The sequence below is a fragment of the Myotis myotis genome, unplaced genomic scaffold (assembly GCF_014108235.1).
Source record: "Myotis myotis isolate mMyoMyo1 unplaced genomic scaffold, mMyoMyo1.p scaffold_m19_p_16, whole genome shotgun sequence".
Classification (NCBI taxonomy): domain Eukaryota; kingdom Metazoa; phylum Chordata; class Mammalia; order Chiroptera; family Vespertilionidae; genus Myotis; species Myotis myotis.
In genome coordinates this window covers 24,181,362-24,192,987 of record NW_023416320.1, presented here as the reverse complement: position 1 = coordinate 24,192,987, position 11,626 = coordinate 24,181,362, and the positions used below count along the sequence as shown (strand labels likewise).

At 39.1% G+C, this 11,626-nt stretch overlaps 1 non-coding gene across 1 annotated transcript; it reads right to left on the bottom strand.

Annotated features, from left to right (window-relative positions):
* Window positions 1–569: 569 nt before the first annotated feature.
* Window positions 570–671, bottom strand: LOC118671077. The gene has a single exon (XR_004972590.1). It is a non-coding gene; the product is annotated as a U6 spliceosomal RNA (small nuclear RNA).
* Between the last annotated feature and the right edge of the window lie 10,955 nt (window positions 672–11,626).

Below are 11,626 nucleotides of genomic sequence, written 5' to 3'. Positions count from 1 at the left end.
CTTATAATTTTCTAATTTTTCATCCAACACTTCAAGTTAATTGGTGATTTAGTCCTGTAAGTTTTATCACTGGAGTCTGTGTCTAATTCAAGCTCTCTCTCCATTTCCAACTTGGCATAAACGTGGACCCTCATTATTTATCATTTTAATTATATGAGAATCTCCTATTGCCTGCCTGTAGTCATTTTCCACACTGCAGACAGGGGGATATTTCTAAAATAAAAAATAAGATTGTGTTGCTGCTTTGTCAAAAATTATTCAGGGGCCCTAATTATCCACAGAATAATGTCTAAACTCCTCAGCAAGACATACAAGACAAAAAGCCCTCTCCAGCCTGAACTCTCACCAACATGCATCTCAAATTGTATGTTCCAGACATAAATAGCAATACTTACAGTTACCCAAACATACTAAGATTTATGGCCTTTATTCTTTCTAACTAAAGTGCTCTTCTCTTGACACTATTTTATTGGATGATTAACTTCCATTTGTCCTCCAAGACTCAGCTCTGGTTCTTCTTCCTGAGAGCACCCTATTCTCACTTCCCTTGTCTCATTATGGTGAATTTTACATGCTTCTATTATTGTGCTATTTTGGAAATTTTCTTAGGGGCCATGCTAATCTTCTCTGTGTCATTCCAATTTTAGTATATATGCTGCCAAAGAAAGCACTTAGAATTTTTTTACTTATCTCTTTCCTCCTCGAATGGGAACTTACTTGGCTAGACGTCTGCTGTTTCCTTATTTGGTAGCCTTATATCTAGCCTAATACCTGTCAGAGATTATGTACTCAAAAAATCTTTTTTAATGAGGACCTTCCATACGCTGGTGACTAATAATCATTTGTTGTCACATGATATTTCATTGGGTCTACACATTTCATAGATGGAACTTTGGAGGAAGTTCCATGTGCCCTTGGTTGTGGAGTGGCTTCTCACAACCCAAAACAGGGTGTGTACAACCACAATTCCAAGACCTTTAATCTGGTCTGGATTATGATGCAAGTGGCACCACCCTACATCTTTCCTTCCAAAGAATACACTGAACCTTTGGATATGGTTTCCATCTGGGATGATTACAGCCTAAAACGATGTGATGTTATCTCACAATTTCCATCCCTCCACCCCAGAGTTATCAATGGAATTTTGAAATCTTCATAGAAAATAGGATGAATAATTATAAATACTTTTTTACATAATAACTCAGAATTATAGGTCAGGGACAGGGTAGTAATTGCCTTTAACATGAAATATATTTAGTTCCATATTTCATAGCTTTATGAAAATTATTGATGGATAAGGCGCTATTGTCTCAAAAATTTTCAAAAAAACTATGTAATAGTAAGTGCTGTTTATATACCAAGTGTTATTCTAAGCTCATTACATATATTGACTCACTTAATCCTCCCAACAACCACAGTGAGGTGACTACTATTATCATCCCTGTCTTAGTGATGGAAATTAATGCAAAGAGCCAGTAAGTAATCTTATGGTTAGTCAGTAGTAGGATTCAAAATCCAGAACAGATCACTGCAAAGTATTGGCACACTTTTATATTGTGGACTGTATTTTTTAAATTCAGAAACATTTAAGTTACCTTGAAAATATTAAATTATTAGTGATATGTTAAAAATTTGGAAATACTTATACTTCAAAATATATTTTTATTGCAGTAAAATCATTATACCCAATACTACATATATGCTACTCTTAAAAGTCTTGTTAAAAATGATGATCATAGTTAAGTATTTCCACAATATCCAACCATGTAGCTTTACCCTTTCATGCTTTCATAATCCATTGTCTGCACTGGTGATGAGGAGGTAGATATGTGGCTCCAAGCAACCAATCATCTGAATAGGATTTGGACCCTACACAGGGAGAAGCTAAAGGAAGATAAATAGGGATGTATTCCTATCCCATTCCTATTTCTGCAAACTATACTAGTATAGATAGCTGAGGAGGAAACTTTAAAATTTCTTTAGACATAATAATAGTAGGTTTTCTGGTCAACCTCTATTGCTAGCTATGAACTTATATAGATTTGTTTAGAGTTGAAGGAGACATAAAGATTTTCCATTAATCAGCAAGGGCATGGAGAATGCTTAACTACAGCAGTAGAAACACAATTAGCCTTATATTCATTCTTTATCTTTGGCTTCAGGTCTCTTAGGGAGAACTATTTTTCTTCTTCAACAAGATTCAAAGGTCCTTGGAACTAGGGAACATGTCCCCCATTTATTTTCTATTGCCCTCGGGACATGGTATAATCCAAAGCACTCAGATCATATTTAGAGAGGGGAGTTGGGTGAGATATGAACTTGGTGAGTAAAAACTCCATCTGAAAGTGAGAGCGGTAGACAAGATGACTTCTAAATGTTCCTTTAAAAGTAAGTTGCTTTTCTTGTGCAATCACACAGACCTCGTTACCATTATACCTATGGTGCCTTCCCGTATTATCATAGTACCACAATAGTCAACCTTGAAACACAAATGGTAAATGGAGACTCAGATTCAGAGTTTGAGGATCTGATGGTCCGGATTGCTGGTGGCTCCCCAGACAATCTTTCTGGCTTCAGTTTTGGCCTTTTGAATCCGATTTTTATATAGAAGTCATATGGTCTTTGCAAAATGGAAATCAGATTTGTTACTCCCCTGTTTAAGTCCACATGATGCCCTTGTATAAAGTCTAAGAGTTTAATATGCATTACAAAGCTCTTCAGGAACTCTGTGCCCTGAACCCTGTGCTATTCTCTCCTCTAGTTTGAGTTCCTCCAGAATAATTAAATGCTATCTCTGTTACATGGTACCATAGTATTCCACACATCCCCTGTGAGAGGTCTTAGCACACTATCATCACTTTCTGCCATAATAGTCATCCCCACTACTTAAGCTGGGACCATTAGGGCAGGGACCATATTTGCCTTTGTTCATCTTTCAAGTGCTTGCACCTAGAACGGTTAATGTTTAGAAGGTGCTCAACAAATAATTGTTGAATGAATGAATGAAAAAATATCATACTACCATTAATTAGTCATTATGATTTTTATTTTTGTCAGCAAGAAAAAATAATGTTTATCTACTTGAGATGACATGACCACATGAGTTAACCTTTGAAATGGCTTTCACAGTCTCAAAAAAAAAGATTATGAAGCATTTTATTTTAGAATAGAGATAATAACTCTTCAAGTGTCACATACTTGACATTTCACTTTTCAAAAAGGCTATCCTGTGCAATTTCAATATGATATATGATAGGTATCAAACCTTTCCTTAGCCATTTACCCAGCAAGTATTCATTGCCTATGCCAGACACTCTCCCAGATGTCAAGGAAACCCAGATGTATAAGACAAGGCTCTTTCTCTTGAGGAGCTCATACCAAATGGAGGAGACAGGCAGATAAACACAATAGTACTCATATGCACTAAATACTCAGTACACGCTGTGTGCATTTTGTATACATTTTCTCAGTTAACCCTAACATGGACCTTCCAGTGTAAGCTGGAAGAAATCAAGAATGCAATTTGTCGAAGTCCACCCCACTAATAGGAGTCTCACCATATCACATTATGATATATTATGTTAGGTGCTTTAATCCAGACAGAGACAGAAGAGGCAGGATAACAGGGAGGAGAGAGAGAACATATTTTCCATGGGCAGAGAGAGAAAAAGGTCCGTGCGCATTTGTGCACTCATATATATGAGTTGGAGAAAGCTTCATGGAAGAGAAGCTATTTTACCTGTGGAGAGAAATTAAACTCACAAAACAATTGAGCAATGCAAGAGCCTGATAAGATGAGCTAAACATTATTAGCTGTTGCTGGAGAATTAGCTACATAGAAAGAAGTAGCAAGAGATGAACTGGTTATCTTTCTGCTACTATGTCTTATTGGCAATGAGATTTTAAGAAGGAAAATGATGGATCTGAATCTGTATAGAAGATCGTTAGCTATTTACAAAGGATTGTTTGGAAGGGCGGAAGATAGGAAGCAAAACATATGAGACAACAGTAAATAAGAATTTGAAGTAGGGAAATATTGTTAGGACTGCAGAAGAGGTCACTAATAAGAAAGATATTTTTAAAAAGCATTCATAGAATTTATGAGTTGAATGTGGGCATAAGTCTAGGATGAGTTTAAGGTTACAGTTTGGCAATCTGTTGAATTTAGCCCTGGAACACAGGCTTATTTCTGCTGCTGACTTGAGTGGTTATGAAGTAAAACAATAAAACTATGTGCCAGATATCATTCTAAGCAATCACAACAAACACATGTGATATACACTGTCATTTTTCCTATTTTATAGCTGTGTAAAGAGAGGCACAGACAAATTTAATAATTTCTAATAGAGCTATGGCAATGAAAATTGTGAGGCTCTGCCCAGACTCCCTTTAGGGACCAGGACGTATTCCACTAATGGCTATCAGTACTGTTAACAGCCCTCGGCCCTCAGCCCCATTAAGGGAAGAGAGCCACATTGCCCAAACAGCATTTTATCCCTGATCTACTGGTTGTCATGGCCATGGTTTTGAACACTTTTCTATATAGCTTTGCAAATGCAAAGACCCTAGAGCAGTAGTCAGCAAACTCATTAGTCAACAGAGCCAAATATCAACAGTACAACGATTGAAATTTCTTTGTCTTTTGAGAGCCAAATTTTTTAAACTTAAACTATATAGGTAGGTACATTGTTATTAACTTAATTAGGGTACTCCTAAGCCTTAGGAAGAGCCACACTCAAGGGGCCAAAGAGCCGCATGTGGCTCGTGAGCCGCAGTTTGCCAACCACTGCCCTAGGGCAACGCCCAGTACTATAAAAATGATTCATACGTAGACACATCATGACTTCTACGTTTTGTAGTAGTTCAGGATACAGATAAGTCATTTAATAATAATATACTTGAAATGAGAAGAGAACTGAGACTATATTGAACCAGGTACCATCAAAATCAAGGGAAGAAAACATTTCAAGAAGTAGGAACTAGTCAATCACATTAAATACTGAAAGAAAATGAAAAGACCTAAGGACTGAAAAATGTCCAATGGCTTTGACCATGGGAAGGTTGGAGCAAACTAAGAGAGGTCGATTGATATGACACAATGTATGCATTAACTATACTGCTGTGTTACAGAAAGAATTGGGGATGCAAAGATGAGGAATGCTTGTAAACTAGGATGTCAAGGTGCTTGGCTTGCAAGAGAGCCAGGATGGAGTCTTTTTTTTTTTCTGAGTATATAATTTTATTTTATTTATTTATTTATTTTTTTTATTGTTTAAAGTATTACAAAGAGTATTACATATGTCTCCTTTTTTCCCTCCCGCCCTTGATAATCCCCTGGCCTCCCCTACCCCCCAGTGTCTTATGTCCATTGGTTATGCTTATATGCATGCATACAAGTCCTTTGGTTGATCTCTTACCCACCCCCCTCCTGCCCTCCCACCCTCTCCGGCCTTCCTGTTGCAGTTTGACAGTCTGTTCATAAGTTTATAATGGTCTTTATTATCCAGATATGAGTGAGATCATGTGGTATTTTTCCTTCATTGACTGGCTTATTTCACTTAGCATAATGCCCTCCAGTTCTATCCATGCTGTTGCAAATGGTAAGAGTGCCTTCTTTTTTACAGCAGCATAGTATTCCATTGTGTAGATGTACCACAGTTTTCTAATCCATTCATCTACAGATGGGCACTTAGGCTGTTTCCAGATCTTAGCTATGGTGAATTGTGCTGCTATGAACATAGGGGTGCATATATCCTTTCTGACTGGTGTTTCTGGTTTCTTGGGATATATTCCTAGAAGTGGGATCACAGGGTCAAATGGGAGTTCCATTTGTAGTTTTTTGAGGAAACTCCATACTGTCTTCCATAGTGGCTGCACCAGTCTGCATTCCCACCAGCAGTGCACAAGTGTTCCTTTTTCTCCACATCCTCTCCAGCACTTGTCGTTTGTTGATTTGTTGATGATAGCCATTCTGACAGGTGTGAGATGGTACCTCATGGTTGTTTTGATTTGCATCTCTCGGATGATTAGTGACTTTGAGCATGTTTTCATATGTCTCTTGGCTTTCTGAATGTCCTCTTTTGAAAGGTGTCTATTTAGGTCCTTTGCCCATTTTTTGATTGGATTGTTTATCTTCCTTTTGTTAAGTTGTATGAGTTCTCTATAAATTTTGGAGATTAGGCTCTTATCAGATATGACATTGGCAAATATGTTTTCCCACGCAGTGGGTTTTCTTGTTGTTTTGTTGATGGTTTCTTTTGCTGTGCAGAAGTTTTTTATTATGATGTAGTCCCATTTGTTTATTTTCTCTTTAGTTTCCAATGCCCTAGGAGCTGTATCGGTGAAGAAATTGCTTCGGCATATGTCTGAGATTTTGTTGCCTTTGGATTCTTCTAGTATTTGTATGGTTTCCCGTCGTATATTTAAGTCCTTTATCCATTTTGAGTTTATTTTTGTGTATGGTGTAAGTTGGTGGTCTAGTTTCATTTTCTTGCATATATCTGTCCAATTTTCCCAACACCATTTATTGAAGAGACTATCTTGACTCCATTGTATATTCTTGCCTCCTTTGTCAAATATTAATTGAGCGTATTGGTTGGGGCCGATTTCTGGGCTCTCTATTCTATTCCATTGATCTATATGTCTGTTCTTGTGCCAGTACCAGGCAGTTTTGAGAACAGTGGCTTTGTAATACAGCTTGATATCTGGTATTGAGATCCCACCTACTTTGTTCTTTCTCAGGATCGCTGCAGCTATTTGGGGTCGTTTTTTATTCCAGGTGAATTTTTGGAGAGTACATTCTAGGTCTGTGAAATATGCCGTTGGTATTTTAATGGGAAGTGCGCTGAATTTATAGATTGCTTTGGGCAGTATGGACATTTTAATGATGTTGATTCTACCAATCCAAGAACATGGTATGTTCTTCCATCTCTTTATGTCTTCCTCTATCTCTTCTTTCAACGTCCTGTAGTTTTCTGAGTAGAGGTCTTTTACCTCTTTAGTTAAGTTTATTCCTAGGTAGCTTAATTTTTTTGGTGCAATGGTAAATGGGATTGCTTTTTTAGTCTCTCTTTCTGCACATTCACTATTGGTGTGTAGAAATGCCATAGATTTCTTGGTGTTAATTTTGTACATGATGGAGTCTTGATGTATTTTAACATCGCCTATGAGTCAAGGTTGAGCTGGGTCCATGTATTCTGCATACACACAGAGAACCTAGAGTAATATGGCTTGCAATAAATCTTAAGCAAACATCTGAGCGTCTGTAAACAGTTCTTCACCTCCCATCTTCTCCTTTCTCAAGAACTGGAGGTTCCCAAAAGTGAATTCCCAAGTCCTCCGCTGTGATGTGGTTAAGCTGCATGCTTAGTCATTTTGTGCCTGGTGTCCGCACTGCCCGTTTTTTTGGAAGCCAGAGTTTCCCCTAACGTCTTGCCCTGCCATTACGCTATGAAGAACACCAGGAACTGTTTCAGGTAAGAAGTCTCCGACCCAAGGCCACAGGGTGGGTGGCCCAGGGGAATTAACCGCAGAAAGTGTTTCCCACGAACCCACAGAGCACAGGGCCCATGTCTGAAATGCTGGTGTTTTTCTGTGTTTGTTTCTTCTCCGCAGAATACAGTACCGAGCATTATGTAATAGAGGCAACAGCGGCAAAGACTTTAAAAAATAATCTCTGTGGTAAATTTGAAAGCAAATGTGGAAGACTGGAACATTTCTGATTTTCCACTCAGTGGATTGAATTGCCAGATACTTCAGGATCACTTTCTCTCCGTTTAGCTTTGAAGAGCAAAGATCAAATGCGTGACCTCGCAGTCAATTTCAGAACTCTGGAGGAAATAGAGTCTGTAGATTTCAGCTGGAGACCTTGCTCTGAGAAATGATACTATGCAGACATGTGTTACTGCAATTGTATGTGTATCTTATAAAAAGTGCGATCTTTCTGTGATGATAATCCATGGAAATCCCCAGCTCACTGTAATTTCACTGGGTTGAGAGATTACATGTCTATGGTCTCATGCAGACCTCTTGTGGTTTAAAAAAGTGAGGGTGTGAGAACTCTTAATTTTGATAAATCATAAATCTGCCAGTTTCTCTCTTGAACCACTGTAGTAGGTATAAGTTTTATTCCACAAAACCTGGAAGCAAGGAACTTCATATTGTTCTCTTTCAGTAAATCAGATGACCCATTCTGGGCTTCTGTTTCTGGAAAAAGTGAGAAAATATAACCAGGTGTCAATATGACACCTCCTCGGTGTCATGCAGGCATAGTAGAGGTCTCATGCCATCTAGAGGCATTTAACAAAGGGCCTCAGCCCACCAATCCTAAAGGCAGGTGGCTGCAGGTCATTAGAGATGTGTGTGTGTGTGTGTGTGTGTGTGTGTGTGTGTGTGTGTCCATGTGTATGTGTGTGGGGGAGTGATACTACTAGTATCCAGCATCCCAAGGTGCTCCAACCAGCCATTCCCATCTGAGGTGACACACTTTTCCTGGCCCTACAAGGAATCCCACCATTAGAGAAAACTAGTAAAATGTTATCTGTCCCAATCTCTGAGAAGCTCTAAAAACAAATGTTTTTTCCTAGTGTGTTCCACTTCCACCTTTCCCAACCCTGGCAACCTTTAGTCATAAAAGGTGAGACCAACTATTGCAAAGAACCTCCTGGAGATGGGTGGAAAATAACTTCTGGTACCCTTCGATTTTGTCCTCTGTCAACAGCTAATACTGCTACACCCTCCCCCCCCCCCCCCCCCAATCAGAAGAATTGGAAACACCAAGTTCAAATCACTGTCTTGGAATGAGAAACCATGAGAACAAAACAAATTTAATATCTACACTGTACTGGATAATCTTCACCTCCTAGTCTTCCTCACATTAGCATGAGACTTCCCAGAAAGCATACACATTCATGTGAGGTTTGGACATGCAGAGCCTGGCTCTGGACAAAAGCAGCTGGGATAGAAGACTGTCATGCACTGTCTCAAACAAAAATCCTGCTTCTGCCTATTAAAAAGCTATTCATCTCATTTCAAATGATGGTACATAATTGCAGTTTTCACAGGATGTGTTGACATCAAATAAGTTGATTAAAGGACACATACGGAATGGGATGCTGCTTTTGCTGAAAGATTTAATGATTGCAATATAAATTCTAACAGAAACAACGCCATTGTTCTATTTCATGAAATGTTAGCCACTCTTTCAACATCACTGAAATTTAAAACCAGAATATTTTCCAATTTTCATAGAAAGCACAAAGGGAGAACTAAGCTGACTAGATAATGTGTTTAGAAACTGGAGGTTTAAAACAAGTCTTTGGAACATCTACAGCCTCAGCTTTAGTTCTGTTCATTAAATCCTATTGCCCCATTTTTCTTCCTGTACCCCCTCCCCTCTCTTTTTCCATTTAAAAAGCACTCTATGCCAAGCTCTGTGCTTCTCTCTAAAGTTTTTTTTGTGGAAAGACCACTGTCAAAAATATCTGGCTAGGAATAGTATCCATTTATTCATTCTACAATGAGATACACAAATGAAACAAATCGACACAGATCCTTGCATTTTGGGAATATATATTGGGGGAAATGGATAGACGAAGGTAGGCAATAAATAATACACATAATAAATAAGTAAATGATTATACCATGGGGTGATAAGTGCTACAGAAAAAAAAATGCAGCAGGGTAAGCAATATTAGGGAGAAGAGAGTAGGTGGGCAGCTTGCAGTTTTCTATAAGGTGTCTGGGTGGGTTTTATTGAGATGGCGATATTTAGGCAAAGGCTTGAGGCAGGTGCATGTACAAACCATGGGTGTCTGGGGAGGAGCTGGATTACTGAAGCTGCCTCCAGCAGAGCACATGGCCAGGGCAGAGCCCCTCAGGAGGGGATGCCTGGTAAGAGGAAGGTGAAGGCACCCAGAGTGTGAGATGGAAGACTAAAGGTGGGTGATGTCAAATAAACAGAAGTAGGGTATGGGGGCCCTCCTGGACATTTTCAGGATCGTGGCCTTTACTCAGAGTGAGAAGGAAGCTATCAGAGGCTTTTTAATAGGAGAAGATAGGATTCTTTCACATTTTAAAGTGATTATTACTCTAACTGCTGAGTTGAGAATAGACTGGGGAGGCAGCCACAGTGGAGAGGATGCGTTAGGAGGGTGTAGAAGAGGAAGCGGTGGGACATTTTCTCTGAGCCACTTTCTAGTTAATTAATATTAGTTTTTGAGAGAGAGGAGGATGGGAGAGAGAGACATCAATGTGTTGTTCCACTTATTTATGCATTCACTGGTTGATTCTTGTCTGTGCCCTGACCAGGGATTGAACCTGCAACCTTAGTGTATCAGGACGATCCTCTCTAACCAACTGAGCTACCTGGCCAGGGCACTTGGTCACTTCCTTGATCTATTCTGAAAGAAGAGCCAACAAGATTTCTTGTGAGATTGGATGTGGAGTATGAAAAAAATGGCTGGCCTTTCCCAATTTTCTATGCTGCCTAAATGATGAATTCTATCTTTCCCACTTTGAGCGTTTCTTTTGCTTAGTATTGAAATCATTTTTATGTAATGCTAACATTTCACCTATATTTTTGTATCTTTGCTATTTCATCCATCCCAGACTTAACAATCAAAAAACGGTTTACAATGGGGGTGCTTCCCTCTAAAAGGGGGTGTTTATAGTCTCTTTGGTTTTCATTTGGTCTCCTTTAAAAAAACACACAACTGGCCAGTGTGAAAACTGTCACAGAAATAATAGAACCCATACTTGGTTCACAATTTATGTAGCTGATTTAATTTGCTGTTGACAATTTCATCACAGTACTGACAGTAACAGCTTTTATTTTTCCTCTGAAACATCAAGATATTATATTTGGATGTTGCTGGGAGACAGGCGAGAGGAATCTTGGCATGTGAACAAGGTGATTGCCAGAGGGAGGAATACCAACCGTAATACGGTCTTGCCAATTTTTGTCCCAGAATCAGTTTTATGGGTAATGATGATATTACCTGCCAAGTGTATAGATTGCTCTCAGTTGACTATGTTGTTTTACCTGTATAATCCTCACAGCAAATCTGTGAATGATGGTGGTTTTGGCTGCAACGTGCAGAGGAGCATATTGTCTCAAGGAGGTAGAATTGATTTTGCCAGGTCACATCACTGAAAAATGACAGAGCCAGGCACAAAACTGGGTTCACAACTGAATTCTCATCACTTCTCTACTATGGGATCTAGGCATGTTCTTCCTTGTTGCAAGCTGATAGATCTGGAAAGAGAAGGTGGACCGTAAATGAACTTTATTCATTTTTACAGTCTAACTAAGGATTAGTCTTTCCAGGAACAAAAGGTGGTAGTGTTCAACAGGTTTCTAGGATCTCGGTGACCTAGACCTGAGATGCAAACTCGGCCAGGATGAAACACTGCCTGTTTCATTAGCCTCCAGATGAAAGTCTTCACCTCTCCCAGCTCCAGCAGGAGTAACGCTTTCCAGCCCTATGCTTTGATTATGGAGGACATTCAGTCCCTGCCCCTAACTGCGTTAGAGTGTCCCTGTCTTCGCTGTAATTGCTGCTGTAGTTCACTCACAGCGAGTCAAGTTCTATGATGAATGAGAGCACCTGTTTATGAAGTCTGCAGT